The sequence below is a fragment of the Ceratotherium simum genome, chromosome 21 (genome assembly GCF_057802395.1).
Source record: "Ceratotherium simum simum isolate JZ-2026a chromosome 21, ASM5780239v1, whole genome shotgun sequence".
In the NCBI taxonomy this organism is placed as follows: Eukaryota; Metazoa; Chordata; class Mammalia; order Perissodactyla; family Rhinocerotidae; genus Ceratotherium; species Ceratotherium simum.
The window spans coordinates 14,086,034-14,111,281 of NC_141920.1; the positions used below are offsets into that span (position 1 = coordinate 14,086,034).

The window sequence follows — 25,248 nt, forward strand, 5'->3', positions numbered from 1 at the left end:
GGAGGAAGACGGGCACGGATGTTAGCCCAGGGCCAGTCTTCCTCAGCAAAAAGAGGAGGATTGGCAAATGTTAGCTCAGGGCTGATCTTCCTCACAAAAACACAAAAAAAAATCTACAATGAGATATCACCTCACGCCCGTCAGAATGGCTATAATTAACAAGACAGGAAACAACATGTGTTGGAGAGGATGTGGAGAGAAGGGAACTCTCACACACTGCTGGTGGGAGTGCAAACTGGGGCAGCCACTATGGAAAACAGTATGGAGATTCCTCAAAAAATAAAAGATAGAACTACCATACGATCCAGCTATTCCACTGCTGGGTATTTATCCAAAGAACTTGAAAACACCAATGCGTAAAGATACATGCACCCCTGTGTTCACTGCAGCGTTATTCACAATAGCCAAGACTTGGAAGCAACCTAAGTGCCCATCAAGGGACGAATGGATAAAGAAGATGTGGTATATATACACAATGGAATACTACTCAGCCATAAGAAAAGATGAAATCCAGCCATTTGTGACAACATGGATGGACATTGAGGGTATTATGCAAAGCGAAATAAGTCAGAGGGAGAAGGTCAAATATCATATGATCTCACTCATTAAGTAGTAGATAATAACAACAACAAACAAACACATAGAGACAGAGATTAGATTGGTGGTTACCAGAGGAGGGAGGAGGGAGGAGGGAGGAGGGCGAAAGGGATAATTAGGCACATGTGTGTGGTGGTGGATTGTAATTAGTATTTGGGTGGTGAACATGAGAACATGATGTAATTGTGGCAGAAACAGAAGTATAATGATGTACACCTGAAATTTATACAATGTTATAAACCAATGTTACCACGATAAACAGACAAAAAAAAAAAATTCTAGAAAACATGTGGCAGAGAGTAGAATGGTAGTTGCCAGGGCTGGGGAGCAGGGGAAATGAGGAGAGGTTGGTAAAAGGTTACAAACATTCAGTTAGAAAATGAATAAGTACTTATGATCTAATGTATAGCATGGTGACTACAGTTGATAATTCTATCTTGTATAATTGAAATTGGCTGAGGTAGATCTTGAGCATTCCTACCCCAAAAAAATAAAAAAGTAAATATGTGAGGTGATGTCTGTAATTAACTGGATTGTGAAAATCCTTTCACAACGTATACATATATCAAATCATCATGTGCACATTAAATATATTACAATTAAAAAAAAAGTTATAGGTACTAGGGGGCCAGCCCGGTGGCCTAGTGGTTAAGTTTGCGTGCTCCACTTCAGTGACCCAGAGGTCACAGGTACGGATCCCGGGCGTGAACCTACATACTGCTCCTCAAACCAGCTGTGGCGGCATCCCACGTACAAAATAGAGGAAGACGGGCACAGATGTTAGCTCAGAGCCACTCTTCCTCAAGCAAAAAGAGGAGGATTGGCCATGGATATTAGCTCAGGGCCAATCTTCCTCACGAAAAAGAAAAAAGTTATAGGTACTACAAGTGAAATCTGGTGGAGAGAGTTTGTTTGGATTGGTTTCCTAGTTTCAAGATATAAGAATAAATAAAAAAAGCCTTTAAAAGTTCAATCCTATGTGGAGAAACAGGAACCCTCACACACAGCTGGTGGGAACGCAAACTGGTGCAGCCTCTATGGAAAACGGTATGGAGATTCCTCAAAGAATTAAAAATAGAGATGCCCTATGATCCAGCTATCCCACTACTGGGAATCTATCCAACGAACCTGAAATCAACAATCCAAAGAGGCTTATGCACCCCTACGTTCATTGCAGCATTATTCACTATAGCCAAGAAGTGGAAGCAACCTACGTGTCCCTCGACTGACAACTGGATCAAGAAAATGTGGTATATATATACAATGGAATACTACTCAGCCATAAGAAAAGACAAAATCGTCCCATTTGCAACAACATGGATGGTCCTGGAGGGTATTATGTTAATTGAAATAAGCCAGAAAGAGAAAGACAAACACTGTATGATCTCACTCATATGTGGAATATAAACCAACACATGGACAAAGAAAACTGTATTGCGGTTACCAGGGGCAATGGGGGTGGGGGGTGGACACAAGGGGTGAAGGGAGACATATATATGGTAATGGACAAACAAAAATGTACAACCCAAAATTTCACAATGTTAAAAACTATTAAAACATCTATTAAAAAAAGTTCAATCCTATATTCCTTAGGAAAACTTCCAGACAGAAATTAATCCTCTAGCTTCAGAAGTTGTTGAATAAAATTTGCTCAAAGAAGCTTATACGGTTAATAAAGACATCTTTTTGCACCTATGTAATTTTAAAAAAAAAGAGAAAACATGAGAAGAATCTTTCTTTATGAACTCAAGAATCAACTGTGGGCCTTCTACTTGAGATCATTAAAGAGTAACAGGATCCATCCCACCAGGAACAACGGGACAAATTATAAGAACAAACGACATTCAGATATCCGAGAACAGGCCGTGAAAAAAACTCTGGTCCCTAACGTTAGGGAAACGACACGGGCAGAGGGGGCTGCAACAACATGAGCCCTACTAAAGGCTCTCTACCTACCGAGGCTTTCTACCAGGAAGCAATTTCCTAATCACAGCACAGGGATGAGGAATTCAGACAGGGTCTAGCGATCTTGCTGAACTGACAAGATAACGACCAGAATTCAGGATGGCCAAACTGGCTAGATTCTGCAGGACCATTTCTCAGAGTGACTGAGAAGATTCTAGGGATTGACAAACTGACTCTGAAATTTGTATCAAAATGCAAAAGACCTAGATTAGCCAAAGCAATCACAACAAAGAAGAAAAAAGTTAGAAGACTAACAGTACCTACTTTCAAACCTTACCATAAAGCTGCAGTAATCAAGACCATAGACATGAGGATGAGGACTGATATATAAATCAATGGAACAGAATAAAGATCAGAAAGAGATCCTGACATTAAGTTACCAAAGCAATGCAACAGAAAAAGGAGAATCTTTCCAACAAATAGTCCTGGAACCGAATATCCCTATTTTAAAAACTGATCCTACATCCTTTCTTCACACCACACACAGAAATTACATCAAAATGGACCACAGACCTAAATATAAAGCTAAAACTATAAAACTTCTACAAGAAAACACAGGAGAAAATCTTCATAACCCGAGGGTAAAGATCTCTTAGTACATAAAACAGCACTAAGCATAAAAGAAAAAAATTGACCAACTGTACTTTAAAATTCAAAATGCCTATTATTAAAAAAAAAATTAAGAAAATGTAAAGGGAAGACAAAGATCAGAAGAAAATACTCTCCAAACATATGTGAAAAGGATTTATATCCAGAATATATTTTTTAAAAACTCATACAATAAGAAAACAAATGCAAATTTTAAAAAATGAGCAAAATATTTAAACATACACTTCATAAAAGAAGAGATACATGTGGTTAACAAGCACAAGAAACTTTTTCTCAATATCATTAGACATCATGAAAATGCAAACTGGGCCGGCCCCATGGCTTAGTGGTTAAGTGCGCGCGCTCCGCTGCTGGCGGCCCGGGTTCAGATCCCGGGCGCGCACCGACACACCACTTCTCCGGCCATGCTGAGACCGCGTCCCACATACAGCAACTAGAAGGATGTGCAACTATGACACACAACTATCTACTGGGGCTTTGGGGGATAAATAAATAAATAAATAAAATTATGAAAATGCAAACTGAAACCACGATGTGATACCACTACTACCTCACTAGACTAGCTGAAGTCAAAAAGACTGACAGTACCACATAGGAAAGATGTGGAACTTAAACTCTCATATATTGCACGTGGACTATAAAATGGTATAGCCAATTTAGAAAACAGTTGCACAGTTTTTAATAAAGATAAGCATACACTTAACATAAGATCCTACAATTGCACTCCTGGGTATTTACTCAAGAGGAAAAAAAAAACCACATAAAGACTTGTACTCGGGCCGGCCCCGTGGCTTAGCGGTTAAGTGCTCGCGCTCCACTGCTGGCGGCCCGGGTTCGGATCCTGGGCGCACGCCGACGCGCCGCTTCTCCGGCCATGCTGAGGCCGCGTCCCACATACAGCAGCTGGAAGGATGTGCAGCTATGACATACAACTATCTACTGGGGCTTTGGGGGGAAAAATAAATAAATAAATAAAATTATTAAAAAAAAAAAAAAAGACTTGTACTTGAATGGCATAAGAGCTTTATTTTTAATAGCCAAAAACGAGAAACACAAGTTGTGGTATAGTCACACAATGGAATACTACTCAGCAATAAAAAGAAACTACCGATACATGTAGTAACTTTGCTGCATCTAAAAAAACATTATGCAGAGTGAACAAACTTTCACAGTGGGGCTGTGGGGAAAGAGGGTCTCTCATACATTGCTGGCAGGAATCCAAAATAGTATAATCCCTGTGAAGTGTAATTTGACAATGTCTAGAACAAAAACTACATATACTTTTATCCTTCAACACAGCAGTCTCACTTCCAGGAATTTATCCCAAAGTTACACTCCCAACAATACAAAAATATATATTCATAAGGTTATTCACTGCAGCATTACTTTAATTGCAAATATTGGAAACAACCTACATAATACCCATACATAGGAAATTGCTTGAATAAACTATGGTATATGCACATAACGAAAACTACACCTCTGTGAAAAAATAAATGAGACAAGGGCTGGGGGAAGGGGGAATGAGGAATTGTTTAATGGGTACAGAGTTTCAGTCTAGGAAGATGAAAACATTCTGGAGATGGATGGTGGTGATAGTTGAACAACAATGTGAATGTACTTAATGCCACTGAACTGGACGCTAGAAAATGGTTAGAAAATTTGGTAAAATTTTAAAAAATAAAAAACAGTATAAATTTTATGTCATGTAAATTTTACACAATTTTTAAAAAATGAATGGGAAAGATCTCTTTGGCATGATATGGCATTATTTCCAGGAGACATTAGCAAGCGAAAAGAGCAAAGTGCAAAACAGTATATATAGTATGCTACCTTTTGTATAAACAAAACGAAAAAATAAAACATACATACATACATCTGCTTGTCATTATTAAAAAAACATAGGGAGGATGAACCAGAAGACATTGGAGTTGGTCACCTATGAGAAATGGGAGAAATGGGGTGGAAGGGATACAGAAAGGAACGTGCATCTTTTGTAAAATTTTGACTCTTTAAAACATATTCATATTCTACATATTAAAAAATAAAACCAATCAGAATGGGAAGGGGCATTAAAAAAACAACTTTGAAACTCAAGAAAACAAATAAATGAACCTAATTTCATTTCAAATCAATACCATAACTACATTATGCAGAAAGTAAAGGTGGTAAGTAAAAGTGGGGAGGGGAAGGAAAGGAAGAAAGAAGGAGGGAGGGCTGATTTCCAGTAATTTAAGAATAGAGTATTTATTTATTTAATTATTCTCAGTCTTGACCATAAAAAAAGAATCAAAGTATATTTTACCATACTGACACTTTCTGGGGCAAAAAGTACATATTAAGAAATGCATGTAAGGTCTGGAAATTAAAGTCATAATTTATTCTAAGCTTTCAAATTCAGTACTAGATTTCAACTTTCCAGAATTAAACATTTTTAATTACCCAAAAAAAAAAAAAAAATTATTCTCAGTCTTGACAAGGATGGTTGGGGGGAAGTGGAGAACTACATACAAATTCTCCACTCACTTTAAGTTAGCTTGTTTATTATAGTGAAATGCACAAAACAATTCTGAAATTATTTTAGATGTATTATAGAATAGAGCAAATGAATAAACATACTGACAATGTTGGGAGCCAGGGTTCTCAAGGAATAAAAAAGGACATGAAAATATCAAATGAGGGGTGCAAAGAAGAACGCTGTAGACATGGAGTGAAGTTGGATATACTGATATAAACTAACGGTTTCTAAACTATGTATCAGCGTGTTGCTATGAACACGTGTATGTGTACGAGTATGTTTATGTGTGTGTATAAATAGACGCATATTTCCTAGCTCTGTCCACTGAAAGAGTCAAGAAGAGAAGACACTCCAGCAGCAATGAGGACACCTACCCACCAGAGATCCTGGTCTCCAAAACGATTCCCCACAAGGACGGGAGCCGGATTAAAAGAGCTCCACTATCCAAGCCTAGGACGATTTGAGCACCAAAATAATTACTAGAGTAACAAATGGTAAACAATCCAAAAAATAGGAAATCATGAGTCCATACAGATAGACAGAGCTCTTGATTACAGAATAACGCCAAGAGCTGACTGGTAAGAGTGAAGGGAATGCTGGAATGAGAAAATGACCATTTTGGAAGCAACACAGTAAAAAATTAGATCAGATAAGAACCATGAATGAATGCTAAATTTAGGGCAAACTGTGATGAGAATCACGGTATTCGCCTTGTCGCCCCACAGACTGCTCATCGCTTGCAAAAGAAAAAGGAAAAAAACTACACAGTGGAGAAATCTGGCAACACCTTGGCCAAGTGATCAAAATTAACATCACAATGAGGAATAGAAGACATCATGTGCCTCCAGACGCTGTGCATCTTTCTCAGGGTATCACATCACCTATGCAGTATTCCAGACAAGAATGCATAACCTCAATCCAATTGCAAGGAAACTTCAGACAAACATAATACGAAGAATATTCTATTAAAGGGGGGAAGGGCTGTATTCTTCAAAAATGTCAATGTCATAAAAAACAAAGAAAAGCTGTGGAAATATTCCAGGAAAAAAGAGACTAAAGAGAAATAATAACTAAATGCAGTACCTGACCCCAGACTGGATTCTGTACAGGAAGTGAGGGAAATGCTGTAAGAGATTTTATCAGGTCGACTGACAAAACTGGAAGATGGAAAACAGATTTGTATCGATGTCCATTTATGCAGTTGATAACTGAACAATGAGAATGACCCTATTCTTAGGAAATACAGCAGAGGTGTTAGGGGAAAGAAGCATGCTATATGTAACTTACTCTCAAATAGTTCAGAAGAGAGAGAGAGTGTGTGTGTGTGTATGTGTGTGTAGAGACAGAAAGAAAGAGAAAGCACACATTAATGCAAATCATAAAACAAAGGGGTGAATCCGGCTACAAAATAGCTAGATGTTCTTTTTTTTTTTTTTTATAATTTTATTTATTTATTTTTTCCCCCCAAAGCCCCAGTAGATAGTTGTATGTCACAGCTGCACATCCCTCTAGCTGCTGTACGTGGGACGCGGCCCCAGCATGCCCGGAGAAGCGGTGCGTCAGTGCACGACCGGGATCCGAACCTGGGCCGCCAGCAGCGGAGCGCGTACACTTAACCGCTAAGCCACGGGGCCAGCCCTCTAGACGTTCTTTATACTCTATTTTACTAACTTTTGTAAATTGAGAATTATTTCCAAATACAAGATTTTTTTTAACAAGTAAACACCATAGAGACAGTTCTCTACTGTGTTCAGAATATAATGGGTCTATACGATAATTAACTGAAGGATTGTACAGGGAAATAGCAAGAGCTGAGGCTGGAGGCTGAGACAGATTCCTAGAGAAAGGACTGTTTCAAATGCCAGAGAACGGAGTTCATACTTTTTTCTGTAAGCCAGGAAACAGTAGCACAAAGCTTAGAGCAGAACAGAAGCTTGATTAAAGGGATATATTTAACAAAATTTTCTAGTAAAATTTCAAGTGGGTGGAAACAGGAGATAAGAAGCCATAAAGGGACATTTGGCCAAATACAAGCATGAAATTATGGGGTCTTGGACTAGGGAGCTAAGATTAGTAACAGAAAGTGGCACAAACACAAGAGACAAGAAAATAGAAAACCAGATACAGCCTATTTACTAAATGTATTGGGGGGGGGCCTTCAAAGACAACTCAGATTTTTCAAGCCCAGCTAACTAAGAAAATGATGGTATTACTGACAGAAAGAAATTTACCTAGCTAAGCAAAGCATAATTGCTTTCTTGGCTATCAGATAGCTTTTTCCATCTTCATTCTTCCTATTCTGCCACAATAATAAAAGTTAAGAGAGGAGTTAGAGGAAACGGCATATGCCAGCACAAGCAACCTGGGAAACCACTCTTTACAAGGTGAAATAGTAAAAATAGGTGGGGCTGGTTCCGATTTTGACTAAATGCCATGTAAAATGTTCACATATAAGGAGAAAGTGGGCAGGAGGGTAGTATCTCATATTAAACTGTAACATACAATTCCTCTCCTCCCCAAAGTTAGGATGGTGTACATATATATACACATACATATATGAATATATACATATACATTCACTCATTCCAAGCCTGTTCATTCATTCCACTAATATTACCATTAAAGAGAAAAACATGAACTATAAAACAAGCTTAAGATTAAATCACAAATCCAAAGAAGAGGGCAGCATCTTCAGAGGGTAAAGTCAGAAAATTACAAAGGATCAAGTCAAAGTAAAACTCAATTACCTGGCTAACCAGTCAAATGATGTTCAAGTAGGAGTTTATTTTTATTGGTCTCTGACTCCACTGTTCAGCAAGTATTTTGATCCTGAGGACAAAAAAAAAAAAAAAAAGTATTGCATTTTATTGCCCTTTCTTAATATAAGTGTTATTATTAGTCACAAATTGACTTTTCCCATTTTTCCCTTCCCTGGACATATGAAACAAACAAAAAAAGCTATCAAGTAAAAGGCCTCTTCCTAGGAATTTGAGCTGATGCCTTATTTTGCCATATATTACTACTTCTGCTTAAAAAGTCAGGCACGACATACACAATATGTTCTGTCACAGTTTGTAAACATGGATAATGCAAAGTGAGGTGGAGGAGACCGGCTCCAAGTCCTGAAAAGTGATCAAACTGGATGAGTAATCTGAACTTGGGATGTCCCCACCTGTCCAAAAGGAATGTTCAACAAATAACAATGAAAAACAATATTAATATCCTGGCAGAAGCTAATGCTTAAATATCCGAGTCCAAAAAAGATAAATACCCACTGGACGGAGGGATAAAACAGGCAAGCAAGGAAGGGAAAAAAAAAAGGAAAAAAGCCCTGGATGTTTTCTTTCCCTCTAGGAAAGGCTGCATTTGGGTCACCAACAAGAAATATTTTTAAATGAGAAACAGGGAAATGAGGGGCAGTTCTTCAAAATAATCTGCAATAAAATACATGAACATATAAACAGCAGACTTTTGCACCTGAGGAAACGTGGAGCAAGCCCTGGTGCAACAAACAAGGGAGCCAATAAAAGCATTAACCCTCACCTTAGGAATTTCCAAATGTAACAAAGCAACAGTCTGACTACCATCAATTCTCACTGTATCTACAGCAAGACAACAACCATACCTACGCCCCAAAGTTAACAGCATTCATGCTGGAATTGGCAGATTTGTTGGGAAAGGGTGGAAGAAAAAATGATATATTCACAAGTTTCAAGTGATATGTGAACATATTACAGCCATGGCCAATCACGTGGAGCACAGAGGGGACAACCAACCACAATCTAGCTGCATGATATGAAGGGTCTGTTGCACTTTTAAAACTCAAATTAAAGGTGAGAAAATTGGGGGGTAGGGGGGAAAGCACACCATATGTGGTTCACAAATGGAAAAGAGGAAAATCCAGATAGTGTATCAGTGCCATGCAATTAAAGTTATAGAAACAGCTGATATATCTACTAACGTGTCTATTTATAATCACGTATAGTCTCCAGCTTATAACAGAAATACATGCCAAAGAAAGCTGGTTCTTGGAATAGATCTTCCAATGCACGATAGTATAACTGTTGTTAGCATAATGGTTAAACAGCAGAAGCTATGGAGACCATCAGATCCAACTCAACTCCCAGCTCTTTCACTTACTAGCTAGGTATCCCTGGGTCAACTTAAGACTTCTTCAAGCCTGGGCCGGCCCCGTGGCTTAGCGGTTAAGTGCGCGCACTCCGCTGCTGGCGGCCCAGTTCGGATCCCGGGCGCGCACCGAGGCACCGCTTCTCCTGCCATGCTGAGGCCGCGTCCCACATACAGCAACTAGAAGGACGTGCAGCTATGACATACAACTATCTACTGGGGCTTTGGGGGGAAAAATAAATAAATAAAATCTTTAAAAAAAAAAAAGACTTCTTCAAGCCTTAGATTTCCCATCTTAAAATGGGGATCATACCTCATAAGGCTCTTGTGAAGATTAAGTGAAAATCCTTAAATTGCTTATTAGTACCCAGTACATAAATGCTCGATAAATAAAAACTATTATTAGCCAAACAAAAGACTATTTGACACACAATATAACTTAAGAATTTGCAAGCACACTGAAATAAAAAATAGGAGAAAACACAATCATTATTTTTAGTTTTTAAATGAATTAAATGTTTTATAACTTGAATTTTTATGATAACCAATTTAATTACAAGAAGGTGAAGGGGGAAAAGGTAATAGAACTTCTGTAAAGAAAATCCAGAGTGTTCTGGCCCTGGTTTTAAAACAAGTTTCACTTCAGAAACGGTCCTTTTCTTGTTGCTCCTTTTAATGGAGGAGGGCGGGGTCACGGAGTGGGGTCAGTACCTACATAACAGGAGTGGGGTCAGTACCTACATAACAAAAGTGGGCAGGATAAGCACTCTGAGTCAGAATGTATGTAGTACCATAACAACTGACCCAAGAAACGAGTACTGTTGCCTAGTGTGGAAGGTCGGCAAGAGAGCCTATATTAATACTCAAGTATAACTGTACTGCTTGTGAGAACTACCCAAACGAGTGCTGACCCAGCCAATCCATACCCCATAACCGCCAGGATCCAAAGAAACCCCATCTACAAAATTCTCCCCTCCCAGGAAGTGTGCAGTTGGACTAGAGAGGTCCCCAAACAGTCATAGGTCAATGACTGGCTTGCTTATCAGGGAACCTGCAAAGGGGTGAATGGTAGAAAGTACTATACCAGGGTCCTGCCAAGTATAGAAGTTAGGAAAACTGCAGTTAACTTGTCTAGAACCAAGATTCTGCAAAGGCAACAACAGTCCTAGCAGATTTCCTGGGACAGTATTTTTTACCTGTATCAAAAGTATTTTATTTTACCTTATTCTTACTCTTTTTTATAATTTGGACTTTAGTCAATTACACATACAAAAATCAAATCACACTGACATAAAAACTGAATGACACATCCCCAAAATACTAGATATCTGAGGAGGGGGCAGGAGGAGGACCTTAATTTTTCTACTAGAATTAACAAAAAGGTGATTGATGAGATCCACATTTATCAAAACCTGCATCACTAGAAAGCTAATGGGGAGGAAAACATCAAACTGAGCTTTGTTAATAGCTAGTCTGAGAAGATGTGCCTCCAGGCCAGAACAAAGAATCAAACTGGGGGAGGGGAGTTGACAGAGAGGAAAATCCAAACTATATAATGCTGATGCTTGGAAACACCAACTGGACAAAAGAAGGCCACTGAATATTATGAACATGTTTTTCTTTTGCTGTTGAACATGGAAGGCGGCGAGGACTCTACTACCAATCATATTAAACTCATTGTTCTCGCCATGCTGCTGCAGGCAGTGCTCCCAGGGACTCCCTCCTCAGTTCCCTAAAATCACAGAGATGGGGAATCACCATCTTTGGGAAAAGTCGGCTGTTACCTGTTCACCTTCAAAGCACTACAGAATAAATTTGCGCGCCAGTTAAATTTCAGGTTACTTAAAGGTTACATAACATTGGTGTAAATTACATTTAACCTTCTTTGGCAGTTGAGATTATTCATCAAGTGATAAATACATCCGTTGTCAAAACTGTACCAACAGATTTTACTTGCAACAGTCAACTGCAACCAATCTGTAGCTATACTGAAAGGCAAAAACGGATGTCAGTTAAAAATCATATGAAAATTTAAAATTATATAGAAAAGTGACACTTTTTTTGAAGCCATATAAATGTAACTCAGTAAAAAGAATTCTTACTATTTATTACTTAGTCCATCACTACATGTTCAAGTAAATAAGTAAAAACATACTTGGTACCCAAGGGAACACTGGTAATATGTTGATGACAAACTTTTTTAAATACAATAATCTTTTTGACAAGAGGGGAAGGAATTATTTCAAATTACACCATATGCATGTCTCTTAAACTAAGAATAGGGTTTTAAAAAAATGACATGTATTATCACTTATCCTATGATATATACTAGAAAGGACCAAGTTGATTTATACTAACTTATTCTACATAGTCATTTAATAAATTATAATAAATATTTAGTTCTATATGGAGTCAACATGAGAATTTAAATGATGCAGTGAAAACAGAAACCTTGGTTTCAGAAAAATCTAGGTTTTGCAAGTCCAGCTTCTTTAAGTGACCTTGTGTGAGGCACTTAATTCAATTAAACGTTTGCTCTGTACCTATCAGATGCCTGGCGCTGCAGTGACCCTCAGAATTATAAGCAAAATATGGTTCCTGCCATTAATTAGGGAAGGAGAAGCAGGTATAAACAGCCACTATAGTTCCCGAAATGAACACTGTGTTCATTCAGTAAGCATCTACTGAGCATCAACGTGCTACACTGCGCCAGACACCAGGACACAAGGAAGAACCAGAAGTTGAAGACAGAGTCTGATGACAGCGCTCAAGGAGAGAAGAGAAGAACTGCCTGTTTCACAAGACTGTTGTGGTGACTGTAAAGCACAATTTAAATGTGAATGCAAGACAAATCCAATATCATTTACCTCAGCCAAAAAAAAGAGAGAATTATTAATGAAATTCCAATATGCAGATAATTTCTGCAATTACTTTCCATAGTTATCATAACCAAAGTGCCATTTGAGAGTTTCTTCATAATAAAAGAGAAAGACAAAGAAGAAAAAACTTTCATAAAATGTTAGCCATTTGTGTAAAAATTACATGAGACACTGAAAACATTAATGGGTGTATGAAGGTTGTTGAAAGTGAAAGCTATTTTTAACTCAACATATCCAGGAAATCGTGCCATACATTTTGCTTACACAACGAAACTATCCACTGATGAACAATGGCAGTAAATATAACCATTCTGCATTTTTAAAATTACCTTGAGATTAAGGTATAAACAGCCACTATAGTTGGCAGACCAGTTTATTAACAGGCCCTCTATCTTTGGCTGAGTTGTAGTTAGGAATGACATGGTTACTAACAGGCAAGCAACCCGCTTGCCCGTGCTTGTTCTGACTCCCTCTCCCCCCTCTCTTGGAAAAACTGTATGCAGTGCTGCACGATCACACAAAATAAATACAGGAAAGGGGGTGGGAGCGTTGGGTGGGGAGGTGAGTGAAGCTCTGGGCTCCACCAGTGGAAGGCGTTCCACAAGAATTGCTACAGGGTCAAAAGTTTACAGTGGTTTCAATTTCACCTTTTAGCAGCCAATCAGGAAACAGAGAATGCACGCTGACCCCCTCAGGCTGCAAATGAACATTAACTCACTGGCTACCAGGATTGCATATATTCCATATATTCCTTTTCTTGTAAGGCTTTCCTTTTTTCCTTTTTTTTGGGGGGGGGGAACATTTTAAGTTCAAGTTGACAATTTTATTTAAGACCGTGTATTGTAAACAGGTATTTGAGGGGAGAAATGATCAAGTAATTATCTTTCTCCTTGACATCAGTTCCTTTATCCTGTAGTATCTAACAAACCAATCATTAACACTAGTATCAAGACAAAGAGTGAACTTAAGCAGGTTAAAGAAATAGATTTATGTTCATGAGGTTGCAATTCTAAGAACAATTTACAACATGATGAAAGATAATGCTAGTTGTGTTTCCAGTAAATGCTTTAAAAATAACCCCCATAATGAAGACATCTAATTAAAGTATTTATCTACACCAATTTTTTTATTTGCATAGATTCCTCACCTCCTCTCTAAATCATTAATATAAACATGCGACATATCTGTCCTTTTCATACTGTACATCTACTGAAATGCAGGCACAGCTCCTAAAGTTTAAGCATTCTTTTCCTATATTTCTCCTCTCAAAGCACTTCAGTACCCAGGAGTGATCCTCTATACAAATAAACTCAAGAGTGAACTCTTTGGCAATGAACACAACTACCCTCTAATTCATTTTTTATGTAAATTTCCTCCAAATGCAGAAAACATCAATAAACTAATCCATTAAACACTCTTTTCAATATTCTATATTTAACATTAAGCAAGGTTAAAATGAAAATATGTACTACACACACCTTCACTATCCTACATTTAAAAACCAAATTTCTTTGAAGCATTACATGATAAAAGTAAAATAGCCACATTAACTGCTCTATCAAAATGATCAGGTAAAACCAAATCAGCAGATGTGTGAATCTGTAGTTAGCAATATTTCTCATTAATAAAATAAGTGGTCAAATTTTAGCAGTCTTACTGACTTAAACTTAACGTTATATTTAGAAGCCCTTGTAGGCACTACCACTGCCTAAGAAAATGACTTCATGTAGGATATTCATTTTCTTATCCAAACCAGCAAAATAAGACACCACAGCTATTTCTGAACAACCAGATAACCAATATACAGAAGAGCCTAACTTAATACATCTCAAGGGCCCCAAAATAAATTCATAGGGTATAAAGTTTCCATAGCGATTCAAGGTCAGTCGTTAAGATAGTAAATAAACTTGATGCTGATATATAGGTTTTATAAATTCAGCATTAAAACAATTTTCTAGTAACAACTCCCAAATCTTCACGATTTAAGTTTATGCATACCTGTCAATAAAACATCTGTACTTTTAAAATCTAGTTTTTTCTTTAAACACGGTTTGTAGCTTTTTTAATATATTAAATTAGGAGTCTTCTGTGTATCTTCTTTACAAGATGGCCTCATTTTGAAAGAAAATGGATGTGATAAAATTTTACATCAAGTCAGCATGTTAGCAAGAAGCTTTTTTGTGTGTTCTGAATTTGATTAATACAAGCCAAGGTCACTTCCTGAAAGATGCCTACCATTGCAGCTGCAGGCAAACCAGGCTCTAGCGTAGAGCTGGGGGAAGGGAATGGGTGATGGCATTTATTAACACTGAGATAGGCTTCCCTCTCCAACAGCAGCTACAGAAAGAGGAGGGGACAGGAAGATCTCAGGATCTGTGGCATATAAAGATTAAAATATTTCTACTCCTTAATATTTAAAAACAGAAATTTAACTCAGTATATATAATGCTCATGTCAAAATTATATCAAAGATATCCTCAGTGCTACCATACGTTAAAACATTTCACTTAATATCATACAAATCATCTAATACCAGACATTGAAATAAACTTAGCATTCAACACAATACGACCTGTACTTGCTATGCCAAACGCCTACAAAGGAAGATACAGGCCCCTGAAGAAAATAGAATCAGAGATTCAAATTTATCTTGTCTAAAACCAGGGTGGCCTAAATGTTATGAAAGCAGAAATCCAAAACACAAAAGCCTATACTGCAAAATATTTGCAAATGTTTGGTACTGAAATTCAATTTAATTTCCCTCTTACCAATATTAATATAAATATTATGTCTCTGTGCTCAAAAGACAAACATCATCAAACTATACATTATCAACAACTAGAACAAAACCTCTCTCTGAATAATAATAGCAAGATTTAATTGAGCAGTTACTACGTACAGCCAGGAAACCATACTAAGTACTTGCCTGTCCTCTTTGAGGTTCTATATCCATTTCAACTAATTGGATAAAATACTACGTAGAGTCAGGAAATCTATATGCTCCTTGTAATTTTCTATATGTCAACTTGGATAAATTAGATTGATTTCGCGTGCCTCATTTTTCCTACCTACCAAATGGGAGTCATGGTTGAACCATGATATTCCACAGAGATATATAATCAGCAAAGCACCTCTGTTTTTGTCTTTTTTTATAATTTTATTTATTTTTTTCCCCCAAAGCCCCAGTAGATAGTTGTATGTCATAGCTGCACATCCTTCTAGTTGCTGTATGTGGGACGAGGCCTCAGCATGGCCGGAGAAGCGGTGCGTCGGTGCGCCCCGGGAATCCGAACCCGGGCCGCCAGCAGCGGAGCGCGCGCGCACTTAACCGCTAAGCCACGGGGCGGCCCAACACCTCTGTGTTTTTAATGGCTGTATAATAAAAACAAAACCTAGTCTTTTCCTTTTTTAATCGTCAGCGTGTTCAAAGCCATTATATTTCTATTTTCTAAATAAACTGAAAATATAATTCCCTCCCTTATGCTCCCCAACCTTTTGCTCTGATTTAAGTTTGGTTCAATAACTTCAACAACAAAAAAAACGAGCACATATTAGAGGCTCAAGTTCAAGCAAATTGATACTGTTTTTTTTTTCCAAGTCTATTACCTTTCAATGAGTGGCAGGAAAGGGCTATTATTTAATGGGCACAGAGCTTTCTGTTTATGTAAAGCGCTTTTTAAAGTCATTTTCAGTAAAGGAAGGCAACCGAGTAAAAAATACCGTGAGAATTCCCTGAATTCAGAGAATCTAGTGGCTGGGCGTGGCAAAGGAAGGCATTCAGAAGAACTCAACAAGACCTAATCACATGCCTTTAAGATGGGACAAAGTCTAAAAATGGACAGAGGGCAAAATTAACTTCGTTATCCACACTCCTTCTCCCCAGGACACCTTGTGAGGCACTAAGGGGGGATAAACTTTTCCTCAATTTCTCTTGGCCTCTATATTCTTTCTTTCCATCACATGAATTATTCCAAAAAATAACTCAGAACAAAGCACAGAGTTAAGCAGCAGCTAGCTAGCTTCTTGCCATACACCAGGCATGGGAGATGCAATCATACCCTCACATCGCCAACTAAATTATTCTTCTCTCCTGGTTTTATCGAAGTACCCAATGCGTTCCTCACTTGGCAAACAACACAAACTAAACTGGGGCCACAGCAGCTGGTTGCCTGGTCTTCTTCCTGTACCAATGCAGCTTCTGTGCCAAAAATAGAACCTGAAAGGAAATATTGACTATAAAATAACAGCAAACAAAATATTGGCCTGCATGTCTTCTTGCTCTGTCAGAGTGGTTCACAGACAAAACTCTGAGAATCACTCTTTACGATTCACAGAATAAGCGTTTAAAAAAAAGATTCAAATACTTTCTATGGCATCAAACTGGACACAGTGGCTGTCTTATAATTGAAAAATTCTGTTTAAAAAACTACAAAGTACTATACCACATAAAATGGTATTATTAGTCAGTAACAATGTAGCTATGCCATATGCTTACTCTCTTAAAAGCACATCAGAGGGGTCTGCCTGGTGACATAGTGATAAAGTTCACGCCCTCTGCTTCAGCGTCCTAGGGTTCACGGGTTCAGATCCCAGGTGCGGACACACACAGAGCTCGTCAAGCCATGCTGTGGCAGCCCCACATTCAAAAGAGAGGAAGATTGGCACAAATGTTAGCTCAGGGACAATCTTCCTCAAGCAAAAAGAGGACGACTGCCAACAGATGTTAGCTCAGGGCCACTCTTTCTCACCTAAAAGAGGAAGATTGGCAATGGATGTTAGCTCATGGCCAATCAACAACAACAAAAAATATATCAAGACAATTCACAGACTGGAAGAAAATATTTGCAAAACACATATTTGATAAAGAACTTGTATCCAAAATATACAAAGAACTCAAACAATAAGAAATAACCATCAACATAAGAAAACAACCCAATTAAAAAATGGCAAAATATCTAGACACCTCACCAAAGATATATAGATGGCAAATAAGCATATGAAAATATGCTAAACATCATATGACTTCAGGGAATTACAAATTAAAACTAAACTGAGATACCACCACACCTCTATTAGAATGGCTAAAATCTAAAAAACTGACCGTAACAAATGCTGATGAGAATGCGGAGCAACAGGAACTCTCATTCATTGCTGGGGGAATGCAAAATGGTAACATACACTTTAGAAGACAGTTTGGCAGTCTCTCACAAAGCTAAACGTACTCTTACCATATGATCCAACAATCACATTTCTAGGTGTTCACCCAAAAGAGTTGAAAATATGCTCACACAAATGTCTACAGGAGCTTTGTTTATAACTGTCCAAAACTAGAAGCAAACAAGATGTCCTTCAATAAGTAAATGGATAAACTGTGGTACATCCATACAATGGAATATTATTCAACAATAAAAAAGAAATGAGGGCCAGCCCCATGGCTTAGTGGTTAAGTGCGCGTGCTCCGCTACTGGCGGCCCGGGTTCAGATCCCGGGTACGCACCGAGGCACCGCTTCTCCGGCCATGCTGAGGCCACGTCCCACATACAGCAACTAGGAGGGTGTGCAACTATGACATACAACTATCTACTGGGGCTTTGGGGGAGAAAAAAAAAAAAAGGAGGAGGATTGGCAATAGATGTTAGCTCAGAGCCGGTCTTCCTCAGCAAAAAAAGGAGGATTAGCATGGATGTTAGCTCAAGGCTGATCGTCCTCACAAAAAAAAAAAGAAATGAGTGGTCAAGCCAAGAAAACACAGGGAGGAACCTTAAATGCACATTGCTAAATGAAAGAAGCCAGTCTGAAAAGGCTACATACTACATGATTCCAACTATATGACATTCTGAAAAGACCAAAACTAGAGGGACAGTATAAAAAGCCAGTGGTTGCCAGGGGTTCAGGGAGAGAGAGGAGGAGGAAGAGGCAAAGCACAGATAACTTTCAGAGAAGTGATAAACTATCTGTTGATACTGTAATGGTGGATACGTAACGTTATGCATTTGTCAAAACCCACAGAATTATAAACACAATGAATGAACCTTAACATAAACTATGAGATTTAGTTAATAATATTGTATTAATATTGGTTCATTAATTATAACAAATGTACCACATACCACATTAACGCAAAACGTTAACAGGGGAAACTTGGGGGGGTGGGGGGGTGGGGGTATTTGGGAACTCTGTACTATCTGCTCAATTTTTCTGTAAATCTAAAACTATTGTAAAAAATAAAGTCTACTAATTTCTTTTAAATCATGAGAACTGCAAAGAAATATGCTACTTTATCATGTAGACATCTAACACAAATTAAGTAATAAAGTTTTGTAATTTTTTTTATAACCGAGTTGTATAAAACTTTCAAAAATAAGGCTGCAGAATTTCTCTTCTTCATTGCAGATTTAATGCAATCTTAATGCAATAATCTCTGGGTCATTAAATATAAACATGTTGGTTATCAATGATAAGTTTAAATTTAATTCAACATGGAAGATTCCCCCCACCCCAAAGCCCCAGTAGATAGTTGTATGTCATAGCTGCACATCCTTCTAGTTGCTGTATGTGGGACGGGGCCTCAGCATGGCCAGAGAAGCGGTGCGTCGGTGCGCGCCCGGGGATCCGAACCCGGGCCGCCAGTAACGGAGCGCCCGCACTTAACCGCTAAGCCACGGGGCTGGCCCCATGGAAGATTTTTCTTTAAAATTTTCATACAACTGTCCTAAGTCTTTGCAATATCATCTAAATTTGTGAAGATTTTTTTTCCACCAATTCCAAAGCATTTATCAAATGCCTACTATCTACCAAGCTGAACATACTGTAATGATAGTTTTTGCCTTGTCAATGAAATTAATCTCATTTTCCAATGAAAATCTCTTCCAATAAACTTGTTTTGAGGACTGTTGAGTAGTGGAAAAATACAAACTTCAGATGTTACCAAAACATGTTACAGAATTACAGGCTGTTGGTGATTCACACAAAACCGCAGAGCTATCTTACCAAGAAGAAATTTAACTTGTAAAATTACGAAGTATTTTGATATTTCTGGATTAAATACAAAAAGCACAAACATGTAGCTAAAATGAATCAAGGAAGAAAATATTTTAAACCAGTTTCACAGACAGCTCCTTACTCCCATTGATAACCTGACAGTAGCTGGGTAGATTCATACAGAAGGAAAGCAATAAAAAAAAACTAAAAAAAAAAGAATCTGAGGATTTATGGGGCTGGCCCCGTGGCGTAGGGGTTAAGCGCGTGCGCTCCGCTGCTGGCGGCCAGGGTTCAGATCCCGGGCGCGCACCGACGCATCACTTGTCAGGCTGTGCTGTGGCGGCGTCCCACATAAAGTGGAGGAAGATGGGCAGGGATGTTACCTCAGGGCCAGTCTTCCTCAGCAAAAAGAGCAGGATTGGTGTGGATGTTAGCTCAGGGCTGATCTTCCTCACAAAAAAAAAAAAAAAAAAAGAAGGAGGAGGAGGAAAGCAATACTGACCTTGACCATTCCCCAATAAAGACAAAGCCTTTAAGTACCAAGTGAGCACTTAAGGTACTGCTGTTTATTACTCGGATATCTTTTCAGATACATGCATAAACAGGAAACACCACTTTTAGCACAAGTCTTGGGGAATATAAAAGTCTGCACATACGCAGTTTTTCAAGCACTACAGTAGCAAAGTATGTTCAGGTTTTCAAAAGAAAGGCACTAATAAATCTCATATTAAAACTTAAAATTTCCATCACCAAGAGATTCGTAGAGGTCAAGTAGAAAATATAGCAATAATAGTATTTTTATAGTACTATAAAATTGTTAATTACAGTAATAATACACATTAACTTATCAGAAAATTATCTCATTTCACAGATAAGGAAGGACTCCAGAAGCTGTGACCTGTCCACTCAGAAGAAGCACACTCTCAAGTACCCTAAGATTCCGTCTGTGATAACGGGAATGCCTAACACAATAAAAATATTCTAAGTAGATTTCAGCCAATCTGCTTAAGTCATTCTGCTGATATTTGGGTACATCAGAGCCATTAATTAGATTCATTCAGGTAAAAACCCAGCAAAAACTCAATTCTGTAAGTGCTATACTAATATTTTAAATAGAAAAAAAAAAATAGTCACTAAAAACCACTTATAAACAACTTTCTAATCACAATCTTCTTCTTATCCAACATAACCAATCAATGAAAAGCAACAGCAAAATATTCAAAAGACAACCTCAAAGTCAATGATACTGAACAGGTGCAATTACTTACTATCTAATACGTCCCCTAACCCAGAACAGCACAAACTGAACCTGCATCCTTTCAAATCATCTAATATTTGTTTATCCTTATATTAAAAATAGTTTTTGTGATAAAATATAGTTTTTGTGATACGTAATGTATTAATCTGCCTAAAATCTGTTCAGCAACCACATCATTTAGCAAAAAGCTTAAACCATATATTTAACTAGAACTGTATTTTGTTAGATATCATCTTACAGTTTATGTTCATTAAAAAATATGGGAAACATTACTTGCCCAAAAAGGATTTATTCAGTGTTTCCCTAAATGCCTTAGACTGGAATCTAGATTAAGAAAATCTGGGTAAAAGGGCCAGCCTGGTGGCATAGTGGTTAAGTTTGCACACCCCACTGTGGCGGCCTGGGGTTCACAGCTTCGAATCCCGGGGACGGACTGATGCACCGCTCAGTAGCCATGCTGTAGTGGCATCCCACATACAAAACAGAGGAAGATGGGCACAGATGTTAGCTCAGGGCCAATATTCCTCAGCAAAAACACAAAAAAAACAAACCCAGAAAAGACAAACTTGTCCCATTTGCAACAACATGGATGGACCTGGAGGGTATTATGTTAAGCAAAATAAGCCAGAAAGAGAAAGACAAACACTGTATGATTTCACTCATATGTGGAAGATAACCAACACACGGACAGACAGAACTGTTTAGGTGGTTACCCAGCAAGGGGGGTAAGGGGTGGGCACAAGGGGTGAAGCGATGCATTTATATGGTGACTGACAAACAAAGAATAATGTACAACAAAAATTTCACAATAAAAAAAAAAAGATTTAGTTGAAACGGTATCTCCAAAGTTCAGTCTTCCTGAGGGTTGTTTATTTGGGTCCTACATTGCCCCTATTTCTGAATAGTTTATTGAATTATTAATTTGTGTAATGTTTTCTCTGCTGTAGAAATGTCAAAATGAAAGAAAGAGATTTGCATTTTAAAAAAAAAAGAAAATCTAGGCAGCACCACATATTAACTGATCTTCATTAGATGAAAGATTGTGTTTTGTATACAATTAATCCCAAACAACTTTTACCTCTTTTGTCACTCTAATTATTTTCATTCACCATTTTGAACCTAGGGAAACAAACTGTTTATATTACTTTAAACTAAGTCCTACCATAAAAAGAAGGAAAAGAACAAACACTTACTAGAATCCTAGGGTGCACAGCATTTCACTGTTTCCATGCATAAGAAAACTAAAGTTGAGGCAAGTTAAAATCACTTACTCAGGGTCTCAACAACTGATGAGGGATCAGGGATCAATCAGAGCTCAGAACAGTCTGAATTCAAAGTTCATGCTTTTTGTACTATCGTACTATCTTTCCCCCAAATTTTAATTGTACTAGTCACTGTGATTGTATAAATTTAAATTCTAAAATTACCCAATAGCAACTACTTCATAAATAGGTACCCAACAACTACCGAAAACTAAGCTTTTCCAGTAAGTAGTAACCAAGGGATATTAGAAGCATAGGCTAGAGCCAGCCCTGATGCTCTAGTGGTTCAAGTTCGGCGCTCTCACCGCTTCAGCGGCCTGGGTTCGCTTCCTGGTTGCGGAACCACACGACCCGCCTGTCAGCTGCCGTACTGTGCTGGTGGCTCACATGAAAGAACTAGAAGGACTGGGGCCGGCCCGGTGGCGCAGCGGTTAAGTGCGCACGCTCCGCTGCGGGAGCCCGGGGTTCAGATCCCAGGCACGCACCGACTCACTGCTTGTCAAGCCGTGCTGTGGCAGCGTCCCATATAAAGTAGAGGAAGATGGGCACGGATGTTAGCCCAGGGCCAGTGTTCCTCAGCAAAAAAAGGAGGATTGGCAGATGTTAGCTCAGGGCTGACCTTCCTCACCGGGGGAAAAAAAAAAAAAAGAACTAGAAGGACTTACAACTAGGATATACAGACATGCACTGGGGCTTTGGGGGGAAAAAAAAAGGGAGACTGGCAACAGAGGTTAGCTCAGGATGAATCCTTCCCTGCAAAAAAAAAAAAAAAAAAAAAGTCCACTAGTGTATCTTTTTTTAAAAAAACAAGTAGTATAGGCTCATCCCCTATTTTTCATAATTAGGAATCTTGGGTCTAAAAACCCACTACCTAGTGACAAGATCCTGCCAGAATCAGAACCCCATTCCCATTCTACGCTCGCTGGACTTCGCTCATCACTCCATCTGTCACAGAGCAGCAGTTATCCAGTTGTGGTCCCCAGACCAGCAGTACCAGCATCACTACCACCAGGGAACTTAGAAATGAAAGTTCTTGAACCTATGCCAGAATCATAAACTCTGAAGGTGGGGCCCATCAATCTGTGATTTAAGCATCCAGGTGATTCTGGTATACTCTAAAGTTTGAGAACCACTGTTATAAAGAAAATCTGACTTTTTTTAGGACTGCCCTAGGACATATGCTCCCAAACAAGGAGTTAATCATACTCCTAAAAAGAGGAAATGGATTGAATTAATCCTCCCTTCCTTTATATAGTCTAGAACAGTGCTTCTCAAACTTTAGGGAGCAGAATCACCTAGGGCGGTATTGTTAAATTCCTGGGTCCCACCCCCAGAGTTACAACTCAGTAGGCCTGGGGCAGAGCCCAGGAATTTGCACTGCTAACATCGCCCAAGTGATACAAATACTGCAGGAAATTTCGCAGACAACACTTTTGGGTAGCAGCGCACTAGAGCAAATCCTCTTACAGAGCTCACATATTCCAACCTAAAGAACATTCCCATCCTCCCTTTCTCATCCTTCCTGCTTGCCCAACAAGATTCTCAATCTGTTCCACAACTGTTTCTGAAAGTCACGACCAATTTTGTCAATTCAATCCCATTTCTCAAAATATACCAATGAGGTTAAGTTAGAGTTAAGATTTATTATCTTTAGAACAAAATAACACCAAGTAAAGCATTCAAATGGGCTTGTATGAAATTTTAATATGGTTCAATTAAATGTTATGTGGCCACAAACAAAAAGTATCCTATGCGACACCACGAAGAACACCTGAATTGAGAAGACCTGAATCTATCAGGAGGTCTGCCACTTACGTGACCTTCGGGAAAAATATGAGGAAATAATTTGACAATTTGTCTTTCAACAGCTTTAGACTTACGTTAAAATTTTTCTTTCAATAGACTTATGTGCAAATTCCACCACTACATTCCCATAAGGGCAACAGCCAGATGTCTAAAAACATGCAAAACTGAGAAAAGGAGTATGTTAGACTTATAAATTCTGATCATGACCAAAATTACCAATTTTTTCATTTCTTCATTCAACAAATGGTTACTAAATGCTTACTAAAGCAAACCAGGAACTTGGAGACACAAGATGCTCTTAAGAGTTCACGTCCTGGGCCGGCCCCGTGGCTTAGCGGTTAAGTGAGCGAGTTCCGCTACTGGCGGCCAGGGTTCGGATCCCGGGCATGCACCGCCACACCGCTTCTCCGGCCATGCTGAGGCTGTGTCCCAGCAACTAGAAGGATGTCCAGCTATGACATACAACTATCTACTGGGGCTTTGGGGGAAAAATAAATAAATAAAATTATTAAAAAAAAGAGTTCATGTCCTGCACCTCCGTCATCTCATGGTATCACTAGTTTTTAATCTCTCTCAAATCTACCCATTTCTTTCTAACCCCATTACTACTATCCTTTAGTAGTTCAGGTAGTACATTTTCCCCAGATTACTCCAAAAGTCTACCCTTCATTCTCCACTTAATCCTCAGCTGTATCAGGGCAATCTTTCCACACACCTACTTAAACCCTCCTATGCCTATAAACTTCAAATTCCTTTCTAAGCTAATTTCTAAAGACCTCTCCATGTACCTAATGGTCCAGCCACACTTATAAATAACTCACCATTTCCCAGAGAACACCCCAACTACTGCAAGTCTTTCTGCACAAGCTGCTCTCAGTAAGAATGCTATCCTACTGACCCACCATCCACCTCCAACTTATACCTTGTAACACTCCCCCTCCTGAAAGCTTACCCAGATGCTTCAGCTTTGCCTCTTGCAGCCTACCCTCCCAATCCCACACTAGGGTACAGATTGCGCCAACGAGCTCCACAACTAACACCTTCATGTTCTTGTTGCGCTTATCACCTGGTACCTGCCTCTCTTCTTGCAGGCCAACTCTGAGTCTCTGCATTGTTTTAGCCACAGTCTCTAACAGACAGTAGGCACAAAAATTTTGCTTATTAAATGAGGGGAGGAAAGGTACACACAGGCGAGTATGTACAAGAATCTCAGAGGTCTTGGAGGAAGAATCATTCCCCATAAAA

General features: G+C 38.7%; 1 protein-coding gene across 12 annotated transcripts in view; it reads right to left on the minus strand.

Annotated features, from left to right (window-relative positions):
• Positions 1-25,248, minus strand: part of NCOA3 (nuclear receptor coactivator 3) — a 126,216-nt gene that overhangs the window by 57,625 nt on the left and 43,343 nt on the right. For 11 of the 12 annotated variants that reach the window (XM_087445147.1, XM_087445145.1, XM_087445142.1 and 8 more), the window contains exon 2: positions 8,437-8,518. The exons of the other annotated variant lie outside the window; for it this stretch is intronic. The gene's annotated coding sequence lies outside the window, so the exon portion shown is untranslated. The remainder of the gene's footprint in view (positions 1-8,436; positions 8,519-25,248) is intronic. 12 annotated transcript variants of the gene reach the window in all.